Below are 19,623 nucleotides of genomic sequence, written 5' to 3' on the forward strand. Positions count from 1 at the left end.
TATGTAGGTTGAATAGTCAAGAGAATGGAGCTTAATAATCTGAGAGAATATTTGGCTCGAGTTATCAGAGCTCTGTTGCAGCCAACGCCGCCTCAGCATACTGACGAGCAACCTAACAACCTGAACCTTCACACTAGCAACGATGATGATGACGTGACCCCTCATAATCTCAGTCAAATAGATGCTCTATTAGAACAACTCGCTGTCCGTAGCTCTCAATCAGAGTTAGCTTCTGAGCAAAACGATTATCAAGCCTTGTTTGATGAGATAAACAGTCTTACTTTGGACAATAGTGTTGAATCTCAACCTTTAACCCCAGCTCTGCAGCATAGCCAACCCAATCCTTGTCCATTTGATCATGATGATATATTAAATCAGATTCTAAACATAAGTCATCAGCCTGAAAACTCGGCTAATCACATTAGCGATGATAACATTTCACAAAACTACCAAGCCTTGATTGACGAGATAAAAGCTTTGTCAAGCGCAAGCTCATTTGTTCCTGCGACAGCTCCGAGACCTGTCACACAAACCGAGCCTCCTTTAGTCGAACTTGACGACACAATAAATCAAATACTAAATATTTCTAGACAGATTCAAAACAATGCAACAAACCGGAGTAACGCTCCTGAAAATTTAGGGAGCCATCCACCCCCACAGCAAACAGGAGGAGGAGTCAATGCTTCAACAAACTCCGGTAAACAACTTTCAACAAGTAGTTGTATTCCTCAAGCCTCAGGGGTTTCTAATCCGGGTCCATCCACCACTTGTAGTCAGCCTTCAACCAGCAGGTGTACCCAGCCTACCACGTCGCGTAGTGACAAAGTGAACCCTGAAGATGGCGCTCATGACCGTCCAATTCAAAATAGTTGTGATGAGGGGGGTGGTAGCATCCTTAGGCGGCCTCAGTTCAATAATATTGAGATTAGACGGCCGTTAAACCTCCGGCGTAGCGGCAGTGCGGGTGATTTTGTAGCGGCGTATGTTCACATTATGGACGCTGTCCATCAGTTGGTTGATAAAATCCAGGCCCATGCCTCCGGTAATGACGATGTTATTCAGCTGGAGTTACGAGGTGATTTATTGCAAAACAACGCCGCAGCCGTTGTATCAACGGATGACGGTATTGATCTGAGTTTATTTCAAGAGGTGCTCGATCACATCGCTCAATCCAATCAGTCTGTTTTGAGTGATGATAGTTTGAAATAGTCGGTCAGCTTGTACGTAATGAGAGAGGCGGGGGTAAAAGGAGGGCTGACAAAACTATGAACTGTGAGATTCTAAGCAAGAAGCGCAAGTGTTTGTACATCGTGAATAATCTAACCAATCAGCTGTGCTTTGCCATCAATCTAGCGCATCTCCTCAACCCCGGGTGCAGTGATGACGATGCTGTGAAATTTGGTAGAATTATTCAGGAGCAAAGCGGTCTAACAGATCAGACCCCTGTCTCCTTTTCACACATTGATAAATTTGAAACGGTTGTAGAGAGTAAAATAGTTGTGTTTTACAGAAACCAAGGAAGTGGGCCTATGTCGAAATTTGAAACACAGACCCCTCGGAGTGCAAAAACTCTATTTTTATTCTTATTCCAGGGTCACTATTATGGGATCAGAGATGTCGGGATGTTTCTTGGTGTGAAGTACTTTTGCACATTTTGTCATACGGGTTGCGCCTCTGAAGCCTATCACCTCTGCCCCGCCCACTGTGGGGTATGTCTTGACCAAGCCTGCAACACAAAGCCGAAGCATCTCACCCGCTGTGAGGATTGCGGACGTATGTGTCAATCGCTCTACTGTATGGAGAAACACAGAGAGAAAAAATGGCGACCTAAAGCTGGGAAATATGCGAGTCAATGCGATATACATAAATATTGCCCCGATTGTAGACTCCCCTATTACACTGCGTTATCGCACCAGCTTCAAAGACATAGATGCCCGGCGTTTCATTGTCTTATTTGTGGAAAAGAATATGCTGAGAAAGAGACAAATGAAACTCATAAATGTTACATTCAACCTCTAGAGGTGTTTGAGAAAAAGAAAAAGAAAAACAACAAAAGTAATAAAAAGCAAAAGTCTACACCCAATGTCAAAAGTAACACGAAGCCAAAACCGGTAAAGGTTAGTGATGATGATGATGATGAAGACGATGATGATGATGACTATGATGATGAAGATAGTGATGATGATGAGGAAAAGTTAAGAGTTATCTACTATGATTTTGAGACATTTCCCACAGCCACCGGCGTCCACGTACCGTTTTATGTCTCGGCTATAAGCGATCATGGTGCTGAGTGGTGTTTTGAAGGAGCTGAATGCTCCAAAAAATTTATTCGGTTTTTCAGGAGACCAGAGTTCAGTAAAATGGTTTTTGTGGCTCATAATTCTCGGGGGTTTGACGGCTACATCATTATCAGAGCTCTGGTTGAATTAGGTATCGACCCAGATGTAGTGATGCAGATTAATGCAATTGTATTAATCTGTGAAAATCACTATGATCAGAGATTCATAGATTCAGCCTTCTTCCTTCCCTTTCCTCTGGCGCAGCTGCCCAAATGTTTGGGCTTTGAGGACAAGGAGAAAGGCCATTTCCCTCATCGTTTCAGCTCGGCTGAAAACCTGAATTATGTGGGGCCCTATCCAGCGCCGGAATTTTACGGCGTAGATCAGATGACTCCAAAAAACGATATTCCGACGCTGCCATCCAGTGGCTGGAGTACAGCATGGTTCAAAAAAACATTTTCATTCAGCATGCACTGAACCGAGGCGAGAAGCAGTTTGGGCGGTTCTTTGTTGACGGCTACGCCGTGGTTGATGGTGTTGAGACTGTTTTTGAGTTTCTAGGATGTTTTTACCACGGGTGTGCGCAGTGTTTCAAGCCCACAGACAGAAATCCTCTGACAGGGGAGAGCTTTGAATGTGCATACAGGCGTACTGAGGAACGTCTCAGGTTGTTGGAGAGTGAGTGTGGTGTAAAACTTGTTGTTATCTGGGAACATCAATGGAGCAGGATGAAAAAAACTGACACGGGTGTGTGTAACTTTCTCAAAGAATACCACGCCCCCCAAGCCCTGATACCACGTGACGCCCTGTACGGCGGCCGTACGTGTCCAACGTACCTGCGCTATTCTGTCGGTGATGACGAGAAGTGTTTTTACGTGGATTTTACATCGTTGTATCCCGATGTCCTTTGTAGGTTTCCGTATCCGATCGGCCACCCCGAAATTATCGTTAGAGACTTTCAGGACCCGAGTCACTATTTTGGACTCATTCAAGCTAAAGTCTACACGCCGAGAGGGTTGTTTCACCCTGTGTTACCGTACAGGACATCTCGCGGGAAGTTGATCTTCACGCTCTGCCGCACATGCGCGGAGGAGAATTATCAGGCCGGGTCTTGTAGCCATAGCGACGAAGAGCGAGCTCTGATTGGTGTGTGGGTTTCCCCGGAAATAAACAAGGCTGTTGCTAAGGGATACCGCGTTGAATTGAAAGAGGTTTGGCACTTCCCTACAGTAAGCGATACCTTATTCAGTGGGTATATTAAGGGTTTCCTTAAAGGGAAACAGGAGGCTAGCGGTTATCCGCCTGAGGCTGTTGATGCAGCAAGCAGAAAGAGGTATGTAAAGGATTATGCCAAGAGACAAGGAATCAAATTAGATCCAGCTAAAATCGCCCTCAATCCGGCTAAAAGACAGGTTGCAAAACTCTGCCTTAACAGCCTGTGGGGTAAGTTTGCACAACGTAGCAACATGACACAGACTGAGATAATAAATAACCCTCAAGACTTCCTCACAGCCATGTTCTCAGGGGAATACAGGATAAAATACTTTACCTTTGTCAGCGATAAAGTGGCTATAGTTCAGAAATGTTACAGTGATAAATGTGTAGCACCACCTAATAGGACTGATAACATCTTTATAGCTGCATTCACAACAGGATACGCCCGTCTCAGGCTGTATGAATATCTGGATGAGCTACAGGATCGAGCCCTTTATTATGATACACACAGCATAATTGACGTAAGTAAACCGGATGAGAATGTTCTCCCCTTAGGTAATCTGCTCGGGGAGCTCACGGATGAACTGTCAGGCGACACCATTAAAGAGTACGCGGCGGCGGGACCCAAGAGCTATGCTTATCAGACAAGAAGCGGTAAAGTGTGTCTGCGTGTGAAAGGGATCACTCAGACATATGAGTGCTGTGAGTCAATTAATTTTGACAGTGTCAAGGATCTGGTTGAAGGGTACATAGCTGACTCGTCAGAGGAGCGTTTCCTTAAAGCGCCACAGCACAAGATTCTGCGTGACAAGAGCAGATTTCAGCTGAAAAACTCCTCGATTGAAAAAAAGTTTCGGGTGGTTTTTGATAAACGCCGTCTGCTGCCTGGTGGTAAGAGCGTTCCATTCGGATACTAAAAGACAAACTATTATGGAGGAAACAGATTCAGATTTCAGACTGAAGGCTCCATTCTCTTGCCTGATTGTAGGTCCAAGCGGGTCGGGTAAAACTGTTTTTGTAAAAAATGTATTGGAGAACTGTAATTATGTAATGGATGCTGTACCTGACAATATTGTATGGATTTACACGTGTTTTCAACCTCTGTATTGTGAATTGCAAAAAATGTGTATAAAAGTCAAGTTTGTCGAAGGTCTGCCTGCTTCTTTTGAAGATGAAAAACTTTTCCCTCCTGGTGAAAAACATTTGGTTATTTTAGACGATGTAATATGTGAAGCCAATGATAATCCAGAAGTGGTAAAAATTTTCACACAATATAGACATCATAAAAATATGTCTGTAATGTTTCTCACGCAAAATATCTTTCATAAGGGAAAATATAGTCGTACTCTCAACTTGAATTGTACGCACCTTATACTTTTCAAAAACCCCCGTGACAAACTACAAATGTCTATCTTGGCTCAACAAATATTTCCTAGAAAAAAATCATACTTTTTAGAAAGTTATGAAGATGCCACAAAAAAACCCCACAGTTATTTATTGGTCGACCTCACGCCTGCCTGCCCAGACGACTTTAGACTGAGAGCGGGTCTGCTGCCTTCCGAGCTCCCATGCGTCTACCTGCCTGGAAAAAAGTGAATAAATAATAATAATGTCGACCCGTATGAAAAGAAACATGCCTCTGCTGACGGCGTTATTGAACAGCACACCGCGCCTGCGTAAAGCTATACTGTCAAACTGCTCCTCAGATCTGATTCAGGCAGTGTGTGAACTAGCTTTAAACCTCTTAAAGGGCTTGATCCCCATCACAGATACACAATATAAAAAACTCAGACGGGAAAAGAATCACCTTAGACTGATTGCTGACAAAAGGACGAGTCTATCCAAGAAACGTAAAACTCTGCAAACAGGTGGATTTCTGCTCCCATTACTCAGCGTCGCTCTGCCATTCCTCGGTCAGCTGATATCAAACGCTGCTTCAAGATAATCAATGTAAGACATGGCATCACGAAAAATGTACCTGCTATCCCCTGACCAGCTAAAACGTCTAAACGATAGAGTTAACCAGCCTGAAAATATTCGAGATCGGGTTGAAACTGATTTAGATGAAAAGATGCGAGAGATCCTGGAAGAAAAAGGTCTGATGCCTGATGAGAAAAAAAAAAATACAACGCTTTGCTGCAGCGATATTTGAATCTCCAGAGAACGAAACAAGCTGAGACCCGTGAAATTGTCCTGAGTGTATCGAAGGAGGAGGCTCAAAAAGACACTCCACAGCATAAAGACAATGAAGACGGTGTAGTCAAAGAGGTTCTTGCAAACATTAACCCTCGTTTTCAAAAGAATGCTCAATACATTTTACAGAAGATATCTGACGCTGATGGTTTAGCCCGATGGAACCATGAGGGGGAATTTATCTACAATGAAAAAACTATACGCGGATCACACATATTGGATTTAATGAAACATTTAGCGGTCACACATCATTCGAAGCAGCAACCTCCAGGGTGGTCTGAATTCTTACACGCCTTGGCAGACTTGAACATACCTCTGTCCACGATTCCTAATAATAGAACCCGTTTGGAAATACGTCAAATCAAAGACAACCCCCCTCTAACATATTCTACTCCCCCTCAAATGAGAAGTTATGATTCGTATGAGGCACCTGTTACGCGTGCTTTTACATCCAAACGTAAGAGGAAGAAAAAGAAAAACATCACTCTGTCACCCTGTTGGCTCACTTTGTCATGATTTTGTATGTATTGTTTTGTTTCATAATAATAATAAAGAAGCTTTTAAAAAAGTAATTATGGTTTACTCGGCGTCTTTATTTTCATTATACATTACAAGTTATGACATTGTAGAAACATTTCCATTGAACATACCATATGATTATAGTAATCTATGTTAGGATTAGCTACACATTTTTGATATTTTTCCACAAATTCAGAAACCATAGAATCATTTAGATCAGTGTCGTCGTTGTAAAGAGAGAGGACGTTTTGATATGATAAACCGCATGCGCGATGACACAGATAGTAGATACAGTGCTGACCGCAAGCAGTAGATAAGGGGCTCTGTAAGGTCATGTTGTGATATTTAATCCTCTTCGTTCCTACCTGGTTTTTTCCAGAAACTGCAGAATGGTCTGCGGGTAATAAATAAAATCAGGCGGAAAACCGTAAGAATCAAAGAACGTAGCGTCGCCATTTTGTTCCAGAGTGAGGGCCAACCAGTGTTGGCCGGGTCGGTCACGTGGATCTGTGTTTACCACAAAGTAGGCCGGTCTCTCCATTTTGTTTTGCAGCAGCTGTAGCTCGTCAGAGGCCAAAACTCCGCAGAAAACATCCCCCAGTAAATGATGTAAAAGGTTTTGAATCTGCTGGTTGTTCATTATGAGCGTCTCAGTAATAATCGACCAGGATGTTTCTTTTTGAATCAATTTCAAGGATTGAATTATAGCACGCGTAGACAATAAGCGTAGTTGTTTGGGGTAGTGGCTGTCTAAACCTCATTTCTAATCTAAGGGTACCAGTGGTTACTGGAGCCAGTGCATCAATGTCATCATCACCGATCAGATTGAAGACAAACAATGCATAACCTTCAGAAAAATCATTTCTGTCAATGCATAGAGGTAAATCTTTTAGATGTCTGCCTGTCGCTGTGTACAGGGAATAGAACTCACGCACGGCTTGATTCTCGGTGAAGTTAGGTTGGAAGGCCTTAGCAGGGATTTGTTTTCCGTTTTGACACAGAGCCAAGTATTCGACATCATTATGCATAAAGTTGAATGGGGATAGGTTTGATCGGCCTGTAAACGCTTCGTGGTTCACCAAACCGATCGCAAGATAACGAGGCATATTACCTAGAAACAGGTTTTCTTGTGTGCACACACGGGAATTCTCAGGAATAGAATATGTCTTTACATTAATGCGCGAGAGTGGGTATAAAACATTCCCTCTCATTAATGCGGCCGAATGTCCGAGGCGCACCGCCGGTGAAACTGTCACTTTCTTCACATACATAGATGCACCCAATACGTTTAACCTGTAATCGACATTTGCTGCATGCATTAAGCAGAAAGCGTTACTCGCTCTGGTCAGCTTAATTCTCAAATCCACAGAGTTCAAAAGGAGCCTCTCGCAGAAAAAAATGTCCGCATGCAGAGGACCAATCACGTGGAACTCTGCAGATTGCTCACTGAATGTTGCTCTCTTCACTAGACCTCTGTTTGGTCCGTTATTAACGACAAAGGAATCCATGGCCCCGGCTGTATCTTTATAAAAAAGACCTGCGCTGAACTGAGACTTTAGGGTGTCCTCAGAGAAATTGAGTAACGTTTCAATTATTGCTCTGTATGGATGAGTCGCACTCGATTGGGAGATGAGACGATCCCCCAGCGTCACATCGCATTGGAAGAAGATAGTATTTATAGGATAATTAATAACTGAAACTGCAGCGTCTTGAGCTAGATTAGATCCGTCAGCGTTTGTAATTTTTAACCGTAAAAATAACAAGGTGTCGTTTAAATCCAGATATTTTTCACCATCTCCAGGGATAAAAAACTCGATCGGTCCTTGATCGGTGATTGCAGATATTGGTCTGATTTCACAATATTGCTTATCTTCTACACTCAGCTGTGAGAGGGGACAGCTGAACAAATCCAGCTCCGACATGGTGCATTCAGACGATTTCTCATGTAAAAGAGCCATGTTAATTCTCAAAAAATATCACTCTTACTCCAATCAGACTTCCTTCTTTTTGAGCTGCTGGGCTCAACTGACTTTATTTTGGAGGAGCGCTTCTCCTTTTTACTCTTCCGTCTCACACGCTCACCGGGGGGGTGTTTTCTAGGTCTCCTGGAAAGAACCATGATTCCTGATCCCTCCTGACGGTTGTCCCCATTATTGGTTCCGATTCGCTGTACTGCGTTAGTTAACAAATCAGACGCAATGTTTTTTGCCGCAGAAGTCAGATGTGGTTTAACGACGGAAACACCTTTCTTTAAGAACGGTACAACAAAACGGAACAATTTAGACAAAATTGATCCAATTCCTCGTCCGTACATCACAGGCGCCCCGTGAAACCCTGCTAGACCTCCGCCAACCTGATTTTCATAATAACTCACAAAGTGGTGGGGGTCGGGTTGGTAACTTACTGGAGCCATGTTGTTTTAATCGGCCTGAAATGTAGCTTAACTATCGTCTTGCCGTATTTGAAGTTTACCGGAATATTCTGATCCGTTTTAATTTCTATATGAATGTTTTCTATATGGTTTTTAGCCACAGGAATGTACTGCGGTGGATTAAATGAGTGACTGATGATTTTGCCATACTTGCCGTCTATTTTAAACGACCGTAGTAGGGGGACGTAGGCGTCTCCCACAATCTGATGCTTCACGATGTCACTGTAAAAGTACATATGATCGAACCCTGCTTTGATATCTCCCGGGTAGGGGGACAGGAGCGGCCCCGGCCCAACCTGAAACATCTCACCCTCTTTTAAGCCGAGCACATAACACAATGGTGGAAAGAAACACACGGCGTAACGCCCCGACCCCACCCACTTAAATTTTCTTTTGATTTCATCATAAGACAATCGAATATCCGTGGCTTGTGCTTTAAAGCGATCATTTAATTGTTGTAGAATCGTAAATTTATCCTCGTACACGCCATCTTGAAAAGTCACAGTGGTTTGTTTTAAATTTGCATACACGGTTATGGGTTTATTCACATCCACTGCTGGGGCACCGTTTTGCCACGAGTCGACATAGTGGAAAAATGCCTGTTCCTTATTCACAGTGTACCAACTATGAGGGTAAGTGATATCAGTGACGGCCACCTCCCACGCCCCTTCCAGGTCAATGTGATGTGCTAAATCCACTCGGAAATTTGAACTCGTGTTGTTTTTAAAAATATCACAGCTGGCATTGGACGGCAGTGTGATGTAAAACCCTTCAGCCATGGCGACGGCGAAACTGGAGGCTGCTGGGAGTTGTAGTACTTTCTTATACATCCACAACAGTGCTGGCTCGGACGTAGGAGTTAAACTTTTCTGGCCAGTTTTTCCATTTGACCAGATACTGTTTGACCCCTCTAATTTTACGCTCACCCAATATTTTCTCTATGTGGAAGACTTTATCTCCTGTTACATTAACTTTCTGTATCTCAGCTTCGTAAAAACTCCCCTCAATCGGCTCCCCCTGATAATCCTTCAGCTTGTAAACCGGGGGGATGCGTGGAATTCATTCGTCTACAATAAAAAGCTCATTCGTGAAACTTTGTGTATATTTCTTCTCAAACACACCGCGTAGTTTGGAGATTCGGACGACATCACCCTTACGAAAGTTCATTTAAAATTTGTCTTTATAACGTATGGGGAATGATCCGTAAAGGTTTTGAAATACTTGTAACGTATTCTCAGGCGTCACATCCACGGGCTTCATTTCTATACTGCTATGATAAGCGTTGTTGTAGCTTGAAATCACATCCTGAATGACGTCAACATACCTCAGAGTGTTTTCGGCAGTAAAATACCTATAGAGTCTTGTTTTCAGCGTTCGGTTGAACCTTTCTACTACGCAAGCTTTCGTATCGCTGGCTGTGCTAAATAAGCTGATATTGTGTTTTTCCAAAAGTGATTTAAAAGTCTTATTGTGGAACTCTCTCCCCTTATCCGTTTGCAGAAAACGCGGAAGTCCGCTGTCTTTCAAAATGGAGGCAAAAGCCTTGGTCACATCAGCCGCTGTTTTTCTCTTTAAAGGACGTACATAGGCCTTTTTGGAAAACACGTCGATAACCGTCAGTAGATAATTATAGCCGTCATTTTAAGATGAAACTGCCTGCATATCACAAAGGTCGGCTTGAAATTGTACGAGGGGTCCTGAGACAAACACCCTGTTTCTTGGGAAACTTATTCTAGCAGGCTTGTGTAATGTATACGTGTCTTCAGAAGACAAGAAATCTCTGATTAGCCCGATGTTTACTTTTTTACCAGTTTCTTCTTCTACCGCTTTCTGTAGTCGTCTCACGCCACCGAAACTCGCTGGATGCCGGGGGTCCAGATATATTTTTCTCATTAAGGATTTGAGTTTACGAGACATCTTTACACTTACGTTTTAATTTTACAAACTAAAGCTAAAGTGAGACTTTCATGGTTTATAATTCATAAAAAAAAAAAAAAAAAATCAGAAGACTCATGTTAGTATAAGCATAAAGTTTTTATTGTGTATCATGATACAATCATAATGGTTCACATGACATCATGGTATTTGATCACTTTCAAAGCATGAGTAAGCACACCACAACCGTTCTTACATAAGATGCTGGAATGCAGTTTTTTTCAACTCAAGCAACACATCAACAGTTTGCATATTTTTTACAAGGCAAGTCATTGTGTCAACAAATAAGGCGTATAGGGTAAACAGATGAAACAAAGTGATTTCATTCTCAGGAAATTAATCCACAACTTTACAAAATGCAACTCCAGCGTTTTCAGCAGCTGACTCAACTAGGTTATTCCAAGGCTGGTTTTTAGAACTTTCTCTCACTAGGTCCATTACTTTTTCAAACACACATACTTCATTCTCGCACACTGTACTACTACTTTTATACAGGGCTACATCAGCAACACGTCTTTCAATAACATTATCCAACAAATTTGATAGCTCAGTGACAACTATGTACTCGCCGACAGCCACAAATAATTTTCTAAAACAATTCCCCATTTTTTAACCTTGCCAGATAGCCACAGCTTCATCAATTCTGGTTTGTTTCTCCAGATCGTCACCCACTAACCCTTCATTTATCTCATCGATCTCATTGATTATATTCGGCTTTTGTTTCCACTCATACAAGAAAGTTTCAATCACCCCTTGAATTTTACTCTCTGACGCGTGTAGACCGTAGGAATCCAGAAGTCGGAGCACAGCGGGGATTAATTTCAGGTTCCACAGCCTTCTCTTCACCTCGTCAAAGTGGGTCCAAAGGAAATGTTCCGGGATCCCCCAGAGACACTCGTGTTGATTCTGACTCGGGTGATCTATGACACAGCCGTAGCAGATTTCTTTCTGGTGTGTGTACAGAGTTATTTGCAGCAAACGACTGACCAATGCCTTTACTGCGTCCAGCAATAAACTCGATAGTAACCCATCTGGGGCGTCAGAGCCACTCTCCTCAGCCGGCGAGGTCTCAGGTGGGGGCGGGGAATGCTGGGCTGATTCAGACGCATCTGGAGGAGCAGGAAATAACGTTGAGTTAAGTAACTCCTTGTAGGTACCGCAGTGTTCGCAGGTACAGGCACTCCAATCCACAGGCCATGAATTCGGGTAGTAGCTGACATTCGCCGGCAGCTCCGGTAAGGGGGCGCACCCGGTGCACTCCCCACAATCACACACCGGCGACGGTAGTGGTGACGGCGTTGCTGACGACGTAGGTGACAAACTCACAGTTGAGGGGTCCTCATCTTCTATCTCAAAGACTGGAGTTGGCTCTATGGGTGAGTAGTTGAACAATGTTGGCATGCTTTCTTCCCACGTCATGTTTTTTTTCTTTGGGGAAAATAACACAATAGGGATACATCAACTCAACCCTCAACGTTAAAATCACATCTCTACAAGCAGTTTTGTTAAGTTTTAATAAATAATTACAATTTAGCTTAAGTTTTATACAACAAATTAGCTTTATTTTAGCACGAAGTAAAGAAACTTACCGTTTTTCAGAGTCAACGCTGCCTTAAAATGGCGATACTTGCAGAGGGACGACCGGTCTGTAATGGCGATGGCGGCCTCTCGAACACTGTGCAACTTAAATGCTAGTTTTTCCGCGGGGTGGGTGGTGACGTTTTCTGATTGGCTAGGAGTGTGGTTGTACCGCCCCTCATGTGATCAGATCCACCAATTGCGAGACCCAGTGGGCGTAACGCTTGATGCTAGTGTGTGTGTGTGTGTGTGTGTGTGTGTGTGTGTGTGTGTGGCACCGTTCTCACGGATTACCAGACACCTGTGTTTATTCTTGAACTTCTAACTAATGCCTTTGTATATTATCCTGATCTTAGACGGGTCTGGCGGATGTCTGGAAGTCATTAAAAGGTCATTTAGACTCCATTACAGCAACATCATTATACCCTTAATGTAAGGGGGAGAACCCTGGGAAAGTAAGTTCATGGTGACCTTTGACCTTAAGGTCATCAATCATAATTAAAAGATAATTAAACCTGACATTAAGTCGTCATGAGACTCTCTCCCCTCCAATTCCACATCCATATGTTCCAGCATGGCTGATGTTGACACTCTGCAGAATCAAAGACACTTCTCCATCCTTCATGTCTGGATCTCTCAGATTCACTCGGCCACAATAAGACGGATGCTGCTAGTTTTCTTGTGAGTGGTCTCGGTGAAAGTAGACACAGTGATCAGGCTTCAGGTCTGGTCTCCTCCACACCACCAGTGAGGGGATCCACACACCAAAGACTGGCATCGTCTCCAGGCGTCTCTGTTAGCTCTTGTGGTCGTACATAAAAGACAAAAAGCAGAGTTACAGATTTTACAGAAATACTTTTTTCCCAGTTTATATCAATAAAACATGTTTCGATTTCATCTGAAGAACACGTGAAATCTCTGGTTGTTAGAAATTGTTAGTCTGCTTCATTTTCTGTTTGACCAAATGATTATTTTAGACCATTTGAAAAGTTCATCTTTTTCTTTTGTATTATTTTTATTATTAATAATATTATTCTAACACATATCTGTTTGACTCTGCCTCATTCTGAACTTGGACTGTTTCCTTTCTCGCCTCTTTTACAGGGATTTTACCTTCACTGTCTTTGGTTTAAATAAACCTTTTACTTTATCTCACTCCTTACTTGGGTCCTACTAACACAGGCTACAGCCACAACCACAGCAACACCGTCATCCCATCATGGTCACAGGTAGCCTAGAACCCCTCTCAGCTGGCCTGAGCAGCATCTTCTGACCAACAATAAGAGCTGGTTAATGAGCTCTGTTTACTGATCCTGCTGTCTGAAGGTGAATACGTGCACTCGGTGGCCAGTGAGGGTCTATTGCAGAGGCAACAATACAGGTCAGCCTTTCTACAGATCAGACGTTTTGCAGGTGGAGCTCAGAAACCAGAATTACCAAACTGTAGTTGTATGTTTCCACCAAGGAGCCAAATTATCTGTGTTGTTAACAGAACTCAGTGTAGAAAACATCTGAACAGCAGCTTCACTGCTGATCGTCGCTGTTGTTGGTTCAAATATCAAATAGTGGCTCAGACAAGACGTCACTCACTAATGTTAACTCCATGATTTAAACTGATGAGAGGCCAAAGTTCAAGTCCCACTCTGCAGGTTTGTGGGGAAACTGCCTTTAATCCTCCACAGATGGCCGCCCACCCTGAGCCTGGTTCTGCTGAACGTTTCTTCAGTTAAAGGGAGTTGTTCCTCTCCACTGTCTCCTAGTGCTGCTCAGATGGGATTGTTGGGTTTTTCTATCATTCTCTATAGTTGATTGTTGTATTTTGTAAAGTGTCGTACACTGTAAAGTACCTTGAGATGAGTTCTCCTGTGATTTGGTGCTATATGCAGTTCAGTTTAACTGAATTGAATTCTGTCTTCTTGTTAAAACATCATGACGGCCCCTTCTGACCAGCTGTGACATTTAATCCACAAACAGCTAGGGCTCATGGGAAATGTTGTTCTTAAAGGCAGCTCCAAACCTATGAAAACACCAATATGAGGTCATTTCTCAGTAACCTGCTGTACTTATCTAGTATCTATCCAGGAATAAATTGTTGACTTGGTTCCAGACTTGGTGGTAAGACTTTGGTTTGTGGACCAGGGAGGAAACAGCCTTTTCTTCCCTCGTATGTTGAGCTCCTACCCTCTAGACAGGGGCGTCACACCCTCAACATGTTTGATTTGTTGTCTCTTCATCTTCAGGACATATTCCAGCAGAATAATGAGTCTGTTCCCCTCAGCCCTGACTGTGGATTTAGTTTAGTTTAAATACATGAAGCACAGAACAGAACAGAGCTTTCAGACCTGAATCAACAGTTTTCTGGAAATCACTTGTTCTCTGTACGTTTCTGGTTTTTAATCATCTGCAACTGTTAAAACATCACTTCACCTCAAACATGTCAAATAAAGAGTTTAAAGTTAGAGAAGAGGTCGATGTTTTACTGAAAACGCATCTGTCCTCATCTTATTTTAGTTGTTTTTTAAATGGAGTTCTGAACTGAGAACAAAGACACAGAAACATGAGGTTTTCTGCCTTATTTTTGTTCTTTTCTTCTCAGAGCTGTGAAATGGACCAGACTTCATTCACAAAACATGGAAAATAACTAAACTCTGGTTTTAGCTGAATGAAAACATGTGTAAGAAGAAGTTTCTCTACAATCCCTCCAACACTTGGAGGATGCAGACGTGTCATATTGAACATTTGAATTTGCTGTAATAAAATTCAGCATCAGCTTCTTCCAGCTGTTTTTTTTCTCCACATGTGTGAAGCAGCTGTTTTCCGAGTCCCAACACAAATGTTCTCCCATCTGAACATCAATACTGATCAGTACATATTGATCCTGATGATCAGTGTGAATCTCAGTGTGATGTAGTGTTGTAGTGAGTCAGTGTGACCACTGGAGGGCAGTAAATCCTCAGATTATTTCTCCATCAATCAGTTTAGAAACAACAATCTGACTATTGATCAGTATTTACAGCAGTTTCATCACATCTGTGCTCAGATAGAGTCAGTATCGCACTTTTCTACTCAACAGCTGGATGTGGATATTAGTCACATTAAAGCTGATCATTAATTAATAAATTGTTAACAAACAGCAGATATTTTTATTATCTATTTATAGCTTTAAGTCTTTGTTCATGAATAAAACATTAAATCCTTTTTTGGCCACTCTCTACAAATGTTGACGCTCTACTCACTTGTTGTTTACACTATCTTGATCTAGTCATGTGATCTGATCACCTCTGAATGATGGTGATTCTACATGTTGAATGTCTAAATAATGGACAAAACACTTTGGCTGCTGTCAGCACTAAATTGTCCACATCCTTCTCCTATAATCTCTGGTTCCTGCTTAAAGATTAGTTTCAGTTCCTCTGATGATCGTGCTGCAGTGAATTCTCTCCATGTAAAGTTAAAGTCAGTGACATTAGTCTGTGTTTTCCTCTTTTTGATGCTGTTCACACTAACTACTGTTAGTTTGTTCCACTAGAAACAGCAGAAATCTTCTGCTCAATTGTTAAAATAATTCTACAAATTAACATTACTCTCAGCAGTAGGAAGTTCAGGTCATGTGACCAACCAGTGACCACTTAACCACTCATGTGACTGGAAGCTGACAGAGCAAGAAACTTCCCAACTCATCATGAGAAAAGAAACCTGATCACTTCTGGACCATGATCGTATCAACAATGAACGATATCTGAGGAGGAAGAAGCAGAACAGTGTGACAGAATTTACCAAATCAATAATTTCTTTCATTTTTCAGAATTCTTCATATTGGGTCTGACCACACTGGTAAGTCTGATCTAATTCTGAACTAATGTCTACACAGAAATAACGTCTGTAACTTCTCTCACTGTTTGAAGCAATAGAATCAAGTAGAAGTAGAGTTGAAGGTGAACTAACTTCAGTGTAACTTAGAGTGCAGTACTTGTACTTTGAACAGTAGTGAGTATTTCCACAGTGAGACATCAATAGTTTTCATTCAGTTTTGTGACTGTTGTTAGAAACTCTGACGTCAGTGAGATGATTGACTGTTGTCATGTAGTTCACTTTGAACTGAACTAACTTCAGTCCACTTGTTGTGAAATAATCAGATGTAGTTTGTTGGATCAAGTCATTTTCTGTAGACAGAGAGATTGTGTCTGATCAAATCAGTGGATCTCAGTCCTTCTGTGTGTCAGTGAGTGTAAATGTTGGTCCATCATCCTGTGTGTGCTGGGCTGCAGCTTCATGCCTCCATCTAGTGGACTGATAGTAGAAGTAGAGCAGGTGATGGCAGCTTCCTCTGCCTCCCACTGCTGTCTGACTGCATTCAAGTCACACTGATATGAAAGAGGAAAGAAGAGCCAATCAGTGGAGGAGCAGCTGATCTTTGTCCAGGAGAAATGATGGAAAGGAGGATTTCAGTTTTCACTGCACATCAATGATTTGTGTTTCCTCTCCACATGAAGGTAGAAAGTGTGTGTGAGCTGATGTGGATGTGGATTCAGCAGCATGGATCAGTGTGAGGACAGAGAGGAGGGAGACCCTCCCTCTAAAACCACTCTGTGTGGGGACCATGAGAGCCAGACCAAAGCTCAGAGGTGAGATGACTGAGACCATCGGACTGATTCTGTCTCCAAGTCTCATCTAGAATTGAATATTTCATCAGGACATTTTTACTATTCTTCTGATTCTATTTGTCATTTCTGAAGGAAACTTTTACTGAATATGTGAGCGTCACCAAAGTTGTTTTTCTATCAGGTCCCATCAAAGACCAGTATCTCCTGGACCAGGACCTGAACCCAGCTGTGTGTCCTTCAACAGCGTCCGGTCAAATGATCGTTTTATTAATTTTAAACATCCACCTTCATCAGATACAGAGTAAGTTGTTGTGAGTTTAAAATCAGTCTGAACAATATTATGTAAACTAAAATTGTTGATAAATTGTTGTGTTCTTTGGATTTCGGGATATTTCTGATGTGAGTAAGTTGATTTCTGTTTGAACTGTTGATTTGAAGGAGAAGCTTTCTTCACTATTCTTCCAGCAAACACTCTGATCATGGATCAAATCTCCATCCAGCCAGTAGCTAAACCACTGATCCTGTAGAGGGTCTCAGGGGGCTGCTCCTCTTCTAATGAAGTGCTGACTTGCAGGCAGACGTCAAAGGAAGCAGCTGAACACCACACATGTTGAACTCTGATCAAATCTTTGTGATTGAAGTTCTCCAAATGAAGATTTTGGTACAAATGTCTTAAAGAGTCTTGACTTCTTCACTTCCTGTTGGAAGACTTTAGTTCTAATGTTGTTGAAGTCAGTGTAGAGGACTGTTTGTCCCCAGTGTCAGTACCAGAGCTGACGTTTGAAGATTTATTTAGGATCCACCAACTAATGAAGGAATAAAGTTGTTCAAATGTGAATTAGTCAAAGTGAATTGTGTGAGCAGCAGCACTCTGTCTCATACTCACACAGTTCAACATATTCAGACTGGGAGCTGCCCAGTACAACCAGTGTGATCCAAGCAGACTCTGTCTCTAGATGCCTTGTTCCAACACTTGAGCATTGTTCAGTGAGGGAGGCAGAGATATCTGTTGTTCAGAGCTGCTGAGACTAAACCAAAGTGACTGGTGACAGTAAAGCTTCACCACTACAGGGAGTCTCTGATTCACTGTTCACATCAAATCTGTCTTCATGGACCTTTACCTTGTGTGTGTCTCTGTGTGGACAGACATACTGTGAGCTCATTCTTGATGATTCCTCCACAGAGTGGACCAGGAGAGCTCAGAGGTTCCCAGTGGTCGGTCTGCCCAGCAGCATCCAACACAGCTGGACTCCATATTTCTGGTCTGTACATGTCCAACTACTACTTTTTCATCTGTTGTGTTCCCAATAATCTCCATGCTGCACTTTTTAGACCAGTGGATTGTCAGTCTGTCCAACATGGATCTGATGTTTGGCTCCATGATTTGAGTTGGATTGTGTCATTCATATAGTTTCTGTTCCAGCTGCTGGAGGAGAACATTGTCACTTTTGTGAAGAACAAGCTGAAGAAGATCCACAAGGTTCTGAGTCCAGATTACCCACAATGCTTCGAGAGTCAGAGGGAGGATGAGGAGGTGTTGGATGGTGAGGATGAAGAGCAGAGGAGCAGCAGAGAGGCATTTCTGAAGATCACACTGAACTTCCTGAGGAGAATGAAGCAGGAGGAGCTGGCTGAATGTCTGCAGAGCAGTAAGAGGATTTCTCTAAACATTTAACATCATGGACAAATGAGACATTTACTGAGAGCTGAAGATGTGGAGTGTTAATATGTTGAAATGTGAATCATTTAGGGTCATGAAACTGTCAAACTGTGTTTTCAGAAATTATATTGATCATGTTTCTGTGGTTTCATTCAGGAACTTCAGCTGCAGTTTGTCAGAGTGAACTTAAATCTAATCTGAAGAAGAAGTTCCAGTGTGTGTTTGAGGGGATTGCTAAAGCAGGAAACCCAACCCTTCTGAACCAGATCTACACAGAGCTCTACATCACAGAGGGAGGGACTGGAGAGGTCAATGATGAACATGAGGTCAGACAGATTGAAACAGCATCCAGGAAACCAGACAGACCAAAAACAACCATCAGACAAGAAGACATCTTTAAAGGCTCACCTGGAAGAGAGGAACCAATCAGAACAGTGATGACAAAGGGAGTGGCTGGCATTGGGAAAACAGTCTTAACACAGAAGTTCACTCTGGACTGGGCTGAAGACAAAGCCAACCAGGACATACAGTTCACATTTCCACTGACTTTCAGAGAGCTGAATGTGCTGAAAGAGAAAAAGTTCAGCTTGGTGGAACTTGTTCATCACTTCTTTACTGAAACCAAAGAAGCAGGAATCTGCAGGTTTGAAGAGTTCCAGGTTGTGTTCATCTTGGACGGTCTGGATGAGTGTCGACTTCCTCTGGACTTTCACAACAATCAGATCCTGACTGATGTGACAGAGTCCACCTCAGTGGATGTGCTGCTGACAAACCTGATCAGGGGAAACCTACTTCCCTCTGCTCGCCTCTGGATAACCACACGACCTGCAGCAGCCAATCAGATCCCTCCTCAGTGTGTTGACATGGTGACAGAGGTCAGAGGGTTCACTGACCCACAGAAGGAGGAGTACTTCAGGAAGAGGTTCAGAGACGAGGAGCAGGCCAGAGAAATCCTCTCCCACGTCAAGACATCACGAAGCCTCCACATCATGTGTCACATCCCAGTCTTCTGCTGGATCACTGCTACAGTTCTGGAGGATGTGTTGAAAACCAGAGAGGGAGGAGAGCTGCCCAAGACCCTGACTGAGATGTACATCCACTTCCTGGTGGTTCAGTCCAAACGGAAGAACATCAAGTATGATGGAGGAGCTGAGACAGATCCACACTGGAATAAAAAAAGCAGGAAGATGATTGATACTCTGGGAAACC

The sequence above is a fragment of the Anabas testudineus genome, chromosome 18, assembly GCF_900324465.2.
Source record: "Anabas testudineus chromosome 18, fAnaTes1.2, whole genome shotgun sequence".
NCBI lineage: Eukaryota > Metazoa > Chordata > Actinopteri > Anabantiformes > Anabantidae > Anabas > Anabas testudineus.